Source organism: Falco biarmicus, chromosome 1 (genome assembly GCF_023638135.1).
Source record: "Falco biarmicus isolate bFalBia1 chromosome 1, bFalBia1.pri, whole genome shotgun sequence".
Taxonomy (NCBI): Eukaryota; Metazoa; Chordata; class Aves; order Falconiformes; family Falconidae; genus Falco; species Falco biarmicus.
In genome coordinates, this window is record NC_079288.1 from 65,515,241 (window position 1) to 65,530,078 (window position 14,838).

General features: G+C 40.6%; 1 protein-coding gene across 1 annotated transcript in view; it reads left to right on the forward strand.

Annotated features, from left to right (window-relative positions):
• Positions 1–255: 255 nt before the first annotated feature.
• Positions 256–14,838, forward strand: part of MTUS1 (microtubule associated scaffold protein 1) — a 129,156-nt gene continuing 114,573 nt past the window's right edge. Inside the window, exon 1 of the mRNA XM_056330766.1 lies at positions 256–355. The gene's annotated coding sequence lies outside the window, so the exon portion shown is untranslated. The remainder of the gene's footprint in view (positions 356–14,838) is intronic.

The following is a 14,838-nucleotide window of genomic DNA, read 5'->3' on the forward strand; positions in this document are numbered from 1 at the left end:
TTCACTTAGGCAAGTAGAATAAATCGTTATTGGTCGTTGCCTGTGCATTGTAAGGTTGGTTAACAGTCTAAAAGTAGTTGTGATGTAAAATACTACTAAGTCTAGCAGATCAGGTGATATGTACACTGATGAATACCGATAGCTAATATTGTTACTTTTCCTTTTTCTAAATGAGCTCTATACACAGTAAGATCTCTCTCTGAAGTGAGGAGAGGTAACCTTTTCATAAACTTTTTTTTTTTTTTTTTTTAGCAGGAAAGCTTTAGGCTGCTTGGTTTCTATCACTGAAGTTTTCAGAACGGATGGTGGTGACCAATATGATGAAGTTCACTGTCTGGATTACTAAATAAGACAGGTATTAGAAATTGTTTATTCTTCGTGACATGCACTGTGCCCCTGTGGAACTACAGTGATGCATTGTAGCGGCTGGCTTGCCTGACTCCACACCAGCCGCTGGGGCTAACTTAGCTCTTCTAATGCTAATTATCGTGGGTGAGCAATAGGCTGCTGTTTGAGCTCTGTTTTTATGGAGTGTAATTGTACATGTGGTCACAAGGCTGTATTTGAAATTCATATAGTCACTTTTAAACTATTGCAGAGTTCTGATTTCTGGCAGAGATCAGTCTGCTTCAGAACTGTGGCTGAAATAATGATAATAATCTGATAACTGATGCTAAAACTTTACCTAGCATCGTTTTCCATCCAGGGTAAACAGGATGCTGCATGTAAAGGTTCTGAAACTTAAAAATATTTGAACAAATGTTAAACTGTGGTAGCTGACACCTTAAAACGGGTTTCATGGTATCTTTCTGAGCAGTCTAGATTCAGTAACTAGCAAGCCTTACTACTGGATGCATAACTGTTCCTGGTTCTCATATGGTTTACTTAATCAGTTCTCAGGTATTGATTTCAGCTGTAAGACTAAGTCTGCAAAAATGTGATGCAGAGGCCTGACAAAGTCGAGGTTTGGCAGAGTAATGACACTCCAAATGCATTTGGGACTCCTGTTTCTAACTCTTGAATTTTGAGGTTTCAAACTTGTGTCGGCACTCCTGTATGGCAGTGGGTTTCTTTTTTAGGAAGAGCCAAGATTCTTGCACAGAGGTGGATTGTTATGAAAAATGTCAACTAAAAGGAGGCTTTTCTCTCTTTTTTTTTTTTTTAACTTGTAGAACTTAGCATTGATCTGGGATCTAACATGTCAGGTAGCTAATGAACTCAACAATGTAGCAAAGTAATGATTTAGATTCATAATAGGAACTGTGGAATGCAGGTTAGCCAGCTGATAGTGTGAGACTAATTTTATATATATATATAAAAATAAAAGCATAAGTATATTTTTATACACATATATATGCATTTTATACATGCATGAATGTATCATTATATATATAGAGAGAGAGAAATGTGGTATCTTACATATTCATGTAAGATGCTAAGATGTGCCACTGCTATATTGTGATTGTGTGATGCTGAGAAATACCTATGTGAGCAAAAGTGCCACATGTGGTATGGTCCAGCACAAGCTGCTGAAGTGATTGCCTACCCCAAAGTCCCTATCTTTGTTCGGGTTATTTTGTTATCTTCATTCAATCTCATAATATTTACTGTTTAATTGGGAAAATCAAGCCCATTTAAAGTTGCCTTTATCCCATGAATTCAGAGGATTACCTGGCAAGTTTGTGGAATGCTCAGTTTGTGCAGTAGTTTGGAGTTAAAGCTGGACAAGGTTAATGCTCCTTATTCTGCTTTACTTAAGTTTTTGTGGAAACAAGAGTTAGTGCTTCTTCAGTGTTTGTGAAGTGTAACTGGCCGTTATATAGTTTCTTTTAAGCAAACATAAAAGTGAGAATGGCAACAGCCTAGTTCTCTTTTAAGGGAGTATCTGTACTGTGGAAATTTTTCCTTAATTCATGTTTGAAGATGGTGTGAGTGTATGGTTTGAAGTGTATGAGTTCCTCTGAAAGAGGCATGGGAAGAGTTGTTTTCTGTGTTCCTGTTTTCTTCTTGTCAGAGATTATTAAACATCACTGATTTATTATTTTTTTCAATAATAAAGTATACCTGTGCATAGACGATGTACTCTGTGGAATAATGTTCTTTGTTCTCTAAGTGACAAAATAATAGTAATTATGGGTCTCAGTTCTCTGCATTAGTGGGCTTTTTAAAGTACCAAAAAGTTTCTGTCAGGACTTAACTTTCCACCGAACAGTATATTTTCCCTTTTTTTCCATTCCTAGCACCTGTAACTCCAGTTTTATTTCACTGAATTTTACTTCCCTTGGATGAATTGCATTAATTCTTAACGATTCTGGCATTTTTCCACTTAACTTACTTACCTCAGACTGTTTCAGTTAGTTTCTATTTAGGTTCATTCAGTTTAGTTTTTGTGTTAGGAAGAACCGAAGCTGGCATTAGTGCATGGCTATGATGTGATCTGTGCATTGCCTGCTTACATCGACTCTCTGGTCTCTGTTGTCATTCCTTTTTAGATGGTTCCCCTAGGTGTGTCATTTTGTTTCACTTTATGATAAAACTATTTTAGCTCTTCCAGTTTACTGAAATCTAAAGTTGCCAGTGTGCTCTTAGCAATCTTCAAATACTTAGAGATTTCACAATTATTTTTCTTCTTGCAGTCTTAAATTTCTATTAAGAAATGGATACTAGCTCATTTTTGCATTTAACATGAATGTGGATACATGTTACTATGAAATATGGGAATTCTGCAGGGAAATGAAACTAGTGCACTGAAAGCAGTAGGAGTTGAGATGTTGTAACCCACATTGGGTTTTGATGAACTGGTTCCTACTGCAGTCCCCACTGGATGTGCACGTGGTGGTTGTCTTTATGCTCGGAGTGACAGTGGTATCAGCTGTACAGCATGCTCCCTGAGGTGGGGTAAAACAGGCTGAATGTGTGTGGTGTAGCACTTCATTCTAATGGCTGGTATTCCTAGTATCTATACCTTTTACTGTATACTCTGTGTGCTATCTCTAACAGGAAGAGACAAGAAAACCTTGCTTCCAGAGCTAGTTTCCCTGCTGTGTTTGCCCCATTCACATCAGTGAAGAAATTGGACAGGCCTTCTTCAAGCAAAAGCAGGGCTATTGAAGGAAGAATTTTCATTACCATGAAAAATATGTTTATAGCTATGTTAAGTAACTCTGGTTTTCCTGTGATCTCCTGGCAGTGTATGAGGTCCATATAGTGTCCTGGACATGTCAGTTTAATGGCATCAGCTGACATCTGTGACATCTAGACAGAGTGACCTGTGAAAGGTGCTCCTTTTTCCTTTGTGAGATCAGCTGTAAATCAACAGATCTGGCCAAAAAAGAAATGCTTTTAGCCATTTTGCTCCCAAACAAGTGTGAGTGTACTCTTGGATGAGTGAGTATTTGGTGCTGGGAGTTTTACAGACTTCTGTTTTGCCTCTGTTCATCTCCTGTTGGAGCTTTAGCTGAGCCTGCTGGAGAAAGATGCTTGACTGATCATGTCTCTAGTGTTGGATTCCAACAGACTGAATAATCTTGTTTGAAGAATTTAGAGAAGAGGAGGATTTTGCACCATTGTTCCAGGAGTGTTTGGGAGCCAAGGGTGTGTATGCAAATAGGTGGCCTGATAGAGTTGTGGTAAAGAGTGTGGGCTGGTAAATAAACTGCCATGAAACAAGAAAGTCTTTGAACTTGTCTGTCAGCTATGGTTTGTTATTAACCTTTATTACGTTACTTGGTGTTTTACCTGGGTGCTCTGAAGTCAAAGTAGGACTGCTGCCTGTGCTAGATCAGGTCAGCCATGGCAGGATCTGACTGAGTCTTGAAAAAATCGCTGTGGATGGAGGTTCTGTAACCTATTTTGGATATTCCAGCAAATAACTTTGTTCAAAGAAAGAAATAACTTGAACTGGGATGGTAACTGAGCTATGTACAGGATTTTAGGCAAGGGATGTTGTAGGAGTCACTTAGCAGTTGTAACCAGTTTTGGTACTGCACTTTTTCAGAAAATCTGAAGAGACCTTCAAGGAAATTGATCTAAAGTAAGCTGTTGGTGCCCTTTGCCTCTACAATTACACAGATAGATGATTCATCCAGTTGCAGTGCAGGGCCCTAGCTCTTTGTAGCAGCTCTAAGCTGCGAGATCATAGTTCTGCCTGTAGGTGCTGTGCAGTTCTTTGAATGCTGTCTCTTGCTGTGAGAAATTCTCTCATGCTGCCTTTGAAATTAGTTGCCTCCCCTTTGACCTGCCTGTCCTTTCGTCCAGTTGAGCCTGCGATGTTCAGATGTCCTTAGAATTGCTTTCAGCTTAGGGAAAAAAATTTCTAAGCTTTCTGGGAGAAATTAGTAGGAAACTACTTTTTTTTTTAAGTGGTAAGTGGGTAAATGGTGAGAAACTGGAAGACTGCTTTCTGGGTATAAGTACGAATAGTTTGATAAATAATTATCCCGCAGAAAAGCAGCATATTTACAATGTGTAAACTTGGAAGTCTGTGCAAGCTTTATCTAAAGATTCTGGAGTTCTGGTAACCTGTGTTAGGTGGTGGTTAATATGGCTTCCATTCTGTGGAGCAAAAGCTACATACACAGCTGGTTATAAATTGTATCCCCATTTTTAGCGAAATAGGAAGGTTTTTTTGATTGGAAATTGTCAAAATTGGACGTGCTTTTCACCACGGTGTTGCACCCCCCCATTTGTTCTGTTGCTTACTTAAATCATTCAGGTGTCTTGAATTCTGTGTTATTTAGTGACACTTGTCTGTAGCTACAGTATTCTGTACTGATGGTTTTCTTGTGTCTGCCTTGGTCTTTAAGTGGCTTGATTAAAAAAGATAGCTTATGGCAAACTCATTCACCATGAACATTTGGAAGTAACTGGGCTAGGTGTTCCTTTTGGGAGAGGTTGATTCGGGAACAAAACCAGTATGTTGATGCATCCCAATGTTAGGATTATTTATATCAACATTAAAACATTAATTCACGATCTAAATCATGAATCAACATAAACATTGCTTCAACAGTATCAGGATGCTGTCTTGTTCTTGAATTTCTTTGACGTTCTTTTTAGAATAATTGAAGAATAACTTGAAATTTGGCTTGAAAGGCTTTCAGCACTCCCCTCTGTCATCTGGAATGATATCACTTGAAGATTAAACACTTCTTCTGATGGAGTTTTACCTGTCACAAAGCATGAACTTCCCTGTCATCTTCACTGCTAGGCTTTATTTAAACACTTGTTAAACCTGCTGATTTCCACTGGTTCTGTTTGTACTTGAATAGTGCTCTTTGGGATTAGCAAACCCCAAAGTCATGCTTTTCAGAAAACACAGCTTCTAGTGAGTCCTCTTCTATCAATTAAATTGGCATATAATTTTCCCAGAAACTGGAGTAATTAAATGCCATCAAAAATTCCATCTTGATTCAGCTCAGATCTGTCTGAAATCTGACTTGTGTTGCTGGAAGAGCTGACAATTAAACACACTAAAGCGCAAATAAAACTAAAACCCACTAGGGTGAAAGGACAGGTTGTTTAAACAACTAATTCTTGCAGCAAGGTGTATGCAGTACTAGGGTTTCCCCTTTGTGGAATGTAAAAACAAACTTTTGTTAATGATCCATCTTTGTTCCTGGGAGTATGCACTACCAATAGCATTGGACTGAAATAGTGAGCTTGGTCAGCTGGTCTAAGAAATTAGCACTGAAATTATCCTCTCGTACTATTATTCAGCACAGAGATCTAATCTGGCTTGTTACAAAATCTTTTGCAGAGATTGGACAGCTGTATTTGAGGTGCTTGAGGAAGCCTCCCCTGTTGTTTTTATTGCCACGTACAGTACTTGGTGTAAGGCTCAGTGCAGTTTGCTGTTCCTGTTCTGTTTGGGTTTTTTTTTGTAGATAGGTTGGTTGAAACTAGGTGGTGGTTTGTCCATCTTCGAGTGTGGACTTTGTTATTCCCTCTGAGAGGCTTGGCAGCTTTCAGTTTTGCAAATGTGCTGGTGTTCAAACCATTACTGTATTACTGTAAGGCTCTTTTTGTGGTGCTTGCACACACACACACACACCCCCATTATTGCTTTGGGGAGAAGAAAAAGAGGAAAAGGAATGCTTGTATTCAGCTGCTCCTTTCAACCTTTTGGACATCAGCCATTCAGTCCTGTGTATACGATTATTTCTGACTCACAACTGAAGCCCTTGATGGTGCTGTGGATTCTTTGTTGATGCTGACTGTCTAAGTGTGTGAAGAGTTTAGCATTGATGCCGTCTCCACTGAGTCCATCTCGGCAGTGTTGCATGACAGCATAAGCATCGTCTTTGATACTGCTTGTTTATGGCTGTTTGATGCAGGTCACTTCTGGCCACTTCTGGATGTGCTGGCTTAGTGGTTCGTGGGACCATAAGCAGGTTCCATCTGTTGCAGCACTCTGCCATCTGATCTGTGCACTGGTTGTTGCTTTCCTCCCATCAGTAGTCAAAAGATCTTAAAGCCACTACTTCATGCTTGACTACTATCTAATCTTGGGAAGCCTATTGATGGCAATATTCCACTGTTGCAGTGCTGCTTAATTACTTGGCTTGTCTGCCAGTTTCGCCTCTGCAAGACACCCTTAATGCTGACTCAATAGTCTTACTGTATTGTAGATATCTGGGAGTTGTCTGCAGAAATTTGGTGTTTCTTGATCCTGGTACTATCTGGATGACTCTGTTTCATGTGTGCCCTCTACCAGATGTTTGTAACTAGGCAGCCTGTATGGTGTCCATATCATCTCAGTTGTACCTCAGGTGTAAGTTTGCAGGAGCTAAATTCTACTGCAGATTTCCACTAAAAATGCTATTTTGTATTTTTGATTTATTCCTTATTTAGTAATACAAGCCAGACTTAAGGCACTTTATTCTTAATTTATCTTTCAGTCTGTGTGAAATGTGGACTGTTTTTATTGTCTGTGATATCTTATGCTTTTCAGGTGTCTACTACCAGCAGCTGCCATCAACAGTGTGGAAGTGCTGGAAGAAAAGCTGCTGTTATAATTTGCAATTCATAGAGCAGTATATGTTGTCACATAAGATGTGTCTCAACTTAATGAATTTGTTTCCAGCATTGTCTTTCTGAGAAGTATTCTTCCCTCACATAATAGAATACCTATCATGTGCTTTTTTGGATGTAGTGTGAGGGTCATCTTATTTGATGCTCAGTTGCAGGTAATCAGATTTTTGTCAAGTTTGTATCCACAGGTGGATGGATTGCTGGAGTTCTTCCTTAGCAAGCTTTCCCTAAGTGAAAGGAATTCCTTACAGATACTTTGGTCTGGTTGTGTCCTTAACTTGTGTCTCAAAGCTGCAGATGTCCCCTGTAGTGCATCTGTGTTTTCTCTGCTTTGTTTTGTGCTCATGAACAGTTCACAGGACCTGTTCAGGAATTGTTATAGCTGAGTATTACGAAACTAAACTTTCTGGGTGTTGTCTCCTACTATAGTAATACAATCAGCCAGAGCCTTGGTGCCAGGAGATAATAGTGGCTGATTTTGCAGTCAGCATGGGTTGGTGGCCTTGGGCAGCTGGAAGCCTTCAGGCATTTGCACTCTCAGTATCTGCCTAGAAGGATGGCAGAGGCTTGCCAAGCAGTTAGGAAGCTCAACTTATTTTAGCATGCTACAGACTTGTAGTTGCAGAATAAATGTTCTTGGCTCTGCACCAAATCATCTAACGAATAGCTTCTGATGCTCATTTGGAGCTGTGCAGAACACTGCTTCACCTAAGGTTTCTTCGTCCTTTGTTGCTCCTTGATGTTCTAGTAGCAAGTAAAGGCTCTTGATCATTCATTTCATTATGTATACTGCTTGTGGTAAAAGTTTGCTTCTACCTTGTTAAACAAACACACTAATCAAGATGTCTGAGCAGTTTCTGTACGTGGTTTGGATTCAACATTACCTTTCTTCCCTTGAAACTTGAACTTACTGGGTTTGTGTACCGTGGCTTGCACGTAATAGAATGTCTTGCTGCTCAGCAAATGGGCTCCGAAGTCAAATACCATAAAGCAAGACTTTTATGTCACACATTTCCTGTAGATTTCATATGGGAATATAGTGGGCATAACTAGTGCCTCTGCTCTAATAGTGCTGCATCTCAACACTTCAGATATTTAGTAAATCTGGTTCCAAATTTCAGCCAGCTTGAGCTGGTGGTTCATTTAATAGCTTAACTGCAAGGTGATAATTTAATAGCAGCTGTCTTCAGTTTCCTGGATGAGGAGGCTGTATCCTTTGACCTTCTGAAGTCTTGTAAAAGCTGCTTCTACTGAAAGAGGTAACTACAGCTTTAGCCATTACTTTAGCATGTGGTGGTGGTGTATTGGACTAGTAGCTTCCCTGCTTGCCCTGTAGCCTGTTGGCTGGGTGCTTCAGGCACTAAGCAGTGATGCCTGCCATGTTAGCTGGGGCCTCTGGATTTTTTTCTTTAGTGTACAGCTCTTTCCACCTGTCCTAGCCTAGTGGCAGTCAGTCCTGTAATTCTTTCCCTCTGTGCTCAGCTAACCTTATAGCAATGTCTTCTCTCCTGTAAGTTGAACAGTTGGTGTCCCACAGGTCACTGCGCTGTTGTGCTGGCGTGTAAGCCTTATTCTACAGTGATGTGTGGTCACAAACGCACATTTATAAAATTGTACTGTTTAGACAAACAAGCGCTGTGAAGCCTTGAGAGGAATAACTGTAACATACCCAAAACTGAGAGAGGGAAGATAATGAACTGCAGCAGTTAGAGCAGCCGTTCTAGCAGAATGCCTGATGCTTCAGTGGTATAGCTTGGCATGTGGGCATGCCTCCTGCCTTTACTTTTATGTGGGGTACCTTGTAGGTAAGTTGTCATCTAAATATAGTAAGCCTGTGTGGCAGGGGTTACTTTTGTCCCCCTAATGGGCTATTTTCAGTGCAGAGTAAGTGGGAAAGCTTTGTCTTCCACAAGGTCACTCACTCCGTCGTAGGGTTTCAGATATTTCCGGTTGTTTAGCTTTGTTATTGAAGACCATGGGGAAGCTGGGTGGCAGACATTGGGATTGGTCTTTCTGTTCTGTATCTGTAATAGGGTGCATATCATTGCTAAAAGAAGTCTGGTTCTGTAGAGGTCATTCCATAGTATCCACATAAGTTATATTTAGAACTTGTTTATATCTGATTGGTGTCAGTAAAGCTACTGTTACAAACTGTAGTTATTTCTAAACATAAGGTGAATGCCAGCTTCCTGTAGAGGGGCAGCCTAGAACTTTATTCAAAAAAAAAAAATGTAGGGAAAAAGGCTTCTAGGGAAAAAAAATAAATAAAAAAAATCCATTGCAATGTGTACTTAATGGCAGTTTTGTCTTGCCAGCCAATGGCTTCATTTAAAACTCGTTTTATGCCTGTCAAATGTAAATATAGCCAGATGTGGAGAAGTAGGTTTCTCAATCTACAGGACTAATCATGGTCTCCAGGTTGCAGAAAGTGGCTTATAGAACAGCTGCAAAAGCAGTGTGCTGACTCCTTCCCTGTACCTTGTTGGCTGATCTTCTCCCTCTCCCTTCAAAGAAATTAATTTAAAAATGCAATATTCATGTTCATCCCATTTTCTTACTTGGTTGTGAATGTAATGGCGCACAAAGGTGCGGATCCTTGAGTCGCTTAAATGTTAATAGCCTTTCAGTGTGTGTTGTTTTGTTTGAGAAGCACAATTTCAGAGAAATCTTAAATAGCAAATTCACCTTTTCTGCCTCAAAAAAACATTGAATAATTGGGTAATCATACAACCTATTAAGGAGACTAAGTGTAGCAACTCGGCACTTGTTCATTCAGATTTTAGTTGTTCAGTATTTGTTCTGCAAACATAGATATAAGCTCAGTGTTGTGGGGTTTTTTTGGTGTTTTGAGGTTTTTTCTTTCAAGGCATTGCACTATTCCCCCCTGCCTCCCCCGTTGTAATGGAAATTTTTTTAAAGTTTTCCTGTTTTTGACTTCTAGTTGTCAGTGTAGAATACTGCTTACTACCTTCTGTTTGGTAGCGGTTTTGGTGTAGAATAACTGAAGGAAAATTTGCCTATGAAAGGTTCAAAACTTTTTGACTGACTTAAACAAAACAGTAGCGTTTTAAAACACAGAAGATTAATTTCTAGTGCCAGAGGGGAAAATGTCACCTAATCTGTGCCTGTCCATACTTGCAAAGAAAAGAAGTCTGTCACTGAAGCAATTATGAGTACTCCAGTCACTTTTCCATGTTCCTCAGCTCTTCCAGAAATCACTTTCAGAGAGGGGCAAAATGGCCTTTGTACTCAGCAATACTGCCTGGAGAACAAATTTAATCTCTGGACTAACAGCTGCTTTTCTACAAACCAGTGACTTTGAGGTTAACGTTTAAATATTTAAATAGGTTTGGCATATTGCCATGTAAGTAGAACAGCATGTGCTTAACCCTGAGACTCACACAGTTCCCTGGGTAGCCAAAAAAAATAAAAATTGCTCAACAGTGCACTGATCTGGTAACTTCAAAGATTATAATTTAAAGCTAATCCTGAACAAGGGTGTATCCTAAAGGAGGACTACGTATCTGATTTTCCTATTTAGCTGAGAGGAAGGGAATTTTTACAGATGGTATTGGAACTTTTTACAGAACTTCTTAGGTTAAATAGTTGCACTCATCTGTGAGTCAAAGTCCAGTATAAACAAGCTAGTGTAGACTCTTGTAAAAATAATCCTGAAAGATACTGATCTGCATGAAAGACTTTGAAACTTGTTGAAAACTGGGTAACTTGTTAAATTTGGATAACTTAATTTTTAGTTCTGTTTGGGTTGGAATGCAAGGGTTAAGCAAAGGTTTGATGAGCAGAAAGCTCAAACTGAATTTGGGAGTCTTGGTGTTTATGAATTGAAATGGAAAAAATTAAGAAAGCAGAGAGCAATTGCACTGCTGTTCTTCATATGTCTAGTGGCCTTTACCTTAATCCAGAGGACCATGTTGCCTGTGTCTGGAAGGTAGGTAGGAGCTTTGACGCTGGGGCTGCATCTCTAATCAGATTTTATTCTGGCCTTTTACCAGAGTTGACCAAGAATTCTGCTAAAAGCATCCCTCTCAGGGGAGCACTTCCCGCCTCTTGTGCCAGATGATGCAAACCCAGGTTTTCTGCCAGTTAGCCCAAGTATTTTCTGTTAGTGGCCAGGTCACAGCCATGCTGCATTGGTGACTGGATGCTCTCTGTAATTGATGGAATGGAGCAGTGTACAAGGCATGCTGAGATAAGCCTGGCTGGGCAGAGGGAGACAATTTTCTTTCCTCATCTTGCTTTGTTATACAAATCTCACGTTCAAGTCAAGTAAGTATGGGAATTTTTCAAGGTACGTAGATGTGAAACCTCACACTTAGGAGCTCTTAATGAAAATAATTATAAATGCCATAACTTCAAGCCTATGGAATAAATATTTGAGGTTCCAACAACTTCCCAGACAAACGAGTACTTTGCTTAACTCTGATTAAGTTGTGTGGTATTTGTATTTCAGCAGGGAAGTAAAATAGTCTGGGCTTAGTGTTACCGTTAATGGCTTGAGCTCATGTTTCCATATCTACAGAAAGGAATGATACTGCAAACAGCTAGCACAGAATTAATATATCACTTATTATCCTGTGATTTAATGTGATTTAAACGGGTGGTGCCCAAGTATATGGTTATGAAATATGCATGGTGCTGAAAAGCATCCTTCTGTTAGAGCTGCTGCGCTCATGCTGCTGAAACTAGTATGAAGTACTCTTTTCCATCATCCATGTCAATAGTTGGAGACAAAATGTTATGATTGTTTAATGTATTTGGGGATTTTGCTGTAAATGAAATTTCAGCTTCTCTTTGGCTTGCCATCCCAGGAAGGGAAGGCAGACATGCTTTTGGTTGACCAGCCTCTTTATGTTATCTGCTGGTGGATCAGAGAAAAAGGGAAGGTCAAACTAAAGAAATCAGAGTTCACTTTTGAGTGTTCAACAGCTGGATAATAAAATGGCAATCTGTGTTTCATCCAAGAAATAAGACAGTAAATACCTCCACTAGAAAACTTTTAATAGGGGCTTTATAACACTTTCCTTTTAAGATTAAATTTTAAAATCTTACTTCTGAAGAAAAAGGTTCTTTTCTAACCCTCGTATGTTAAGTTGAATGAAGCAGAACAATGTGTTCAGACTGTCAGCTCAACTTTTAGAAGCTTATAGTGATCTCTGCCTGGTGCTGCTGTGTGTATTTGCTTGTTCCAGCAGCACTCTTTAGCATCCTTAGTCAAGGGAAAAGACTCTTAGCAGTCCAAGTGGTAGGCAGATGATTTGAGAAACACAACCAAGAAAGCACACAAGCTTAATCAGTTGATGAAGTATGAATGGATGGGTCAAACAGAAAATAAATCTGGAACTGTGTTGTTCTGAAGGGGAGAGGAGAAGGAGGGGGGGTGGTTGGTGATCACTTCTTTTGCGGGGAGCTGTATTTAAATAGAGTAAAAGCCTGTTAGTCTCCGTGAGGGGGGTTGTCATGAGCAAGGTGGGGAGTAATAAAGTAGAAAAATCAGCCCACAGCTCAGTGTTGATTGACCTTAAAGAGCAGCTCTTCAGAAATCCTTAAGGTCATGACCAACTGTAACAACTTCATTCAAGTAGTGACCCAGGAAGGTCAGGTACTGACTGGGTGACGGCAGGCTTGGCACAGCAGGGCAGGGACGGCCTGGACCTGCAAGCTTTGGTTACTGATGTTCTTATTTTTTGAAGTGGTGGTAGCACAGGCCTGTAAGATGGCTGTTTAATGTATCCTGCTCTGTCCTATGTGCCAGCTGAGCAGCGGCAGGGCTTATTACCCAGTGAAACTCTGAATGGAGAATGCCTGTGGTGCTGAGGGGGAGCTTTTTCAAACTTGAGTATCCTCCTAGTAAGTGGGTATATACCAATAAGGTTTAGTTCTTTCTGATTTCTGTGTGGTTGTTTGGGTTGGGTTTTTTCCCTCTGAGAGATGATTATAGCCTGCAGACAACTATTCCTAATCTGCATGTGCTCAATGCTCTGCTTTTCTATTAAGTTTCTGGTGCAGTGTATTTTTCTGATGGTAATTGCAATAAGCTGGGACCCAGTATTTGAGGCACTGAGATGGGATCTCAGTGACAAGCTGCATAGTGCCAAGTCTTGGCTCTTCAGTACTGTCTTCCCCCACTGGTAACTCAGCAGAGCTGTAGTGTGCTGTGTGGTAGGTGGAGTTTGAGGCCTACTGCCATTCCGATAACTTTTGTAAGGCTTTTTCAAGAACAGAAAGAGACTTGGCTTTGCTAGACTAGCTTGTTTGACACTGTGAAGCGCTTCAATGCTACAAAGCTCGTTTGGTAGGGGTTGTCGTCTAGGAACATGGGGTAACTGAAAGAATTGTTTCCTGTACTGAGAGCAAGCGTTTTATTAATTTAGCATCCATTGCTAAAGGATGTCTTGGTAGTGTGAGAGTTTTCATGTATTTCTCTGTACTAAAAAACTTAGTTGATACTCTGCACCTTTTTTTTCAAGGGTGGTGCATTATCAATTTGTATTTATAATTGAAGAAACCAGCATAATTTCTTGTAATACTTATGTATCACCAACAGGATGCCCATTATGCATTTCGTACCTTAGAAATCTAACTTCTTTTTTCAGAAGTATTAGAAGTTGGGTTTTTTAAAAATGTCTTTCATTTTTGTGACCTTTTAAGAGACTTCAAGTTGATTTAATTTCTTACAACTTGAAAACCCACTCACTGAACTGGATAAATTAAATCAATGGAGAGAAAGTTCTGCTTCCTCTTCAGAAAGAGAAATTATTTTGAAATGTTTAACTCCTAGAGCGGTTTGGGTTGGAAGAGACCTTAATGATTGTCTAGTTCCAAACCCCCTGCCATGGGTAGGGACACCTTCCACTAGACCAGGCTGCTCAAAGCCCCAGCCAGCCAGGCCTTGCACACTGCCAGGGATGGGGCATCCACAGCTTCTCTGGGTAACCTGTTCCTGTGCCTCACCACCCTCACAGGAAAGAATTTCTTCCTAATATCTCAATAAATCTACCCTCCTTCAGCTTAAAGCCACTTTCCCGTGTAAACACCCCTCTCCACCTTTCTTGTAGGCCCCCTTGAGATACTGGAAGGTTGATGTAAGGTCTTTCTGGAGCCTTCTCTTCTCCAGGCTGAACAACCCCAACTCTCCCAGTGTTTCTTCATAGCAGAGGTACTCCAGCCCTCTGATCATCTTCATGGCCCTCCTCTGGACTTGTTCCAACAGTCCATCTCCTTATGTTGGAGGCCCTTAAGTTGAATGCAGTGCTCCAGGTAGGGCCTCACAAGAGCAGAGGAGGAAAATCTCCCTCAGCCTGCTGGTCATGCGTCTTTGGATGCAGCCCAGGATTCAGTTGGCTTTCTGGGCTGCAGGCACACAATACTGGCTCACGTTGAGCTTCTTGTCCACCAACACCCCCAAGTCTTTCTCCTCAGGGCTGCTCTCATTCCTTTATCTTCCCAGCCTGTATTTGTGCTTCGGATTGCCTCAACCCACCTGCAGGACCTTGCACTTGGCCTTGTTGAACTTTGTGAGGTTCACATGTGCCCACCTCTCAAGCCTGTCAGGATCCCTCTGGATGGTATCCCTGCCCTTAAGCATGTCAGCAGCACCACTTGGCTTGGCATCGTTGGCACATTTGCTGAGGGTGCACTTGACCACACTGTCCACATCACCGACAAAGGTGTCAAACAGGGCCAATGCCAGTACTGACCCCTGAGGAACACTGCTCATCACTGGTCTCCACATGAACATCAAGCTATTGACTGCAACTCTTTGAGTGCAGTGGTTTAGGCCAATAC